The following is a 518-nucleotide window of genomic DNA, read 5'->3' as shown; positions in this document are numbered from 1 at the left end:
ATCAGAAATAAATGAAGAAGAAATGAAGGAAATGATAGCAAAGATCAATAAAACTAAAAGCTAGCTCTTTGAGAAGGTAAACAAAATTGACAAACCGTTAACCAGACTCATCAAGAAAAAAAGGGGGCTTCCCTGGTGGCGCAGTGGTTGAGAGTCTGCCTGCCGATGCAGGGGACACGGGTTCGTGCCCCGGTTCGGGAGGATCCCACATGCCGCGGAGTGGCTGGGTCCGTGACCCACAGCCGCTGAGCCTGTGCGTCCGGAGCCTGTGCGTCCAGAGCCTGTGCTCCTCAACGGGAGAGGCCACAACAGTGAGAGGCCCGCATACGGCAAAAAAAAAAAAAAAAAAAAAAAAAAAAGAGAAAATGGAGAAGACTCAAATCAACAGAATTAGAAATGAAAAAGAAGTAACTGACAGAAAAAATACAAAGCATCATAAGAGACTACTACAAGTACTCTATGCCAATAAAATGGACAACCTGGAAGAAATGGACAAATTCTTAGAAAGGTATAACCTT

Source organism: Physeter macrocephalus, chromosome 10 (genome assembly GCF_002837175.3).
Source record: "Physeter macrocephalus isolate SW-GA chromosome 10, ASM283717v5, whole genome shotgun sequence".
Taxonomy (NCBI): Eukaryota; Metazoa; Chordata; class Mammalia; order Artiodactyla; family Physeteridae; genus Physeter; species Physeter macrocephalus.
This window is presented reverse-complemented; position numbering follows the sequence as displayed.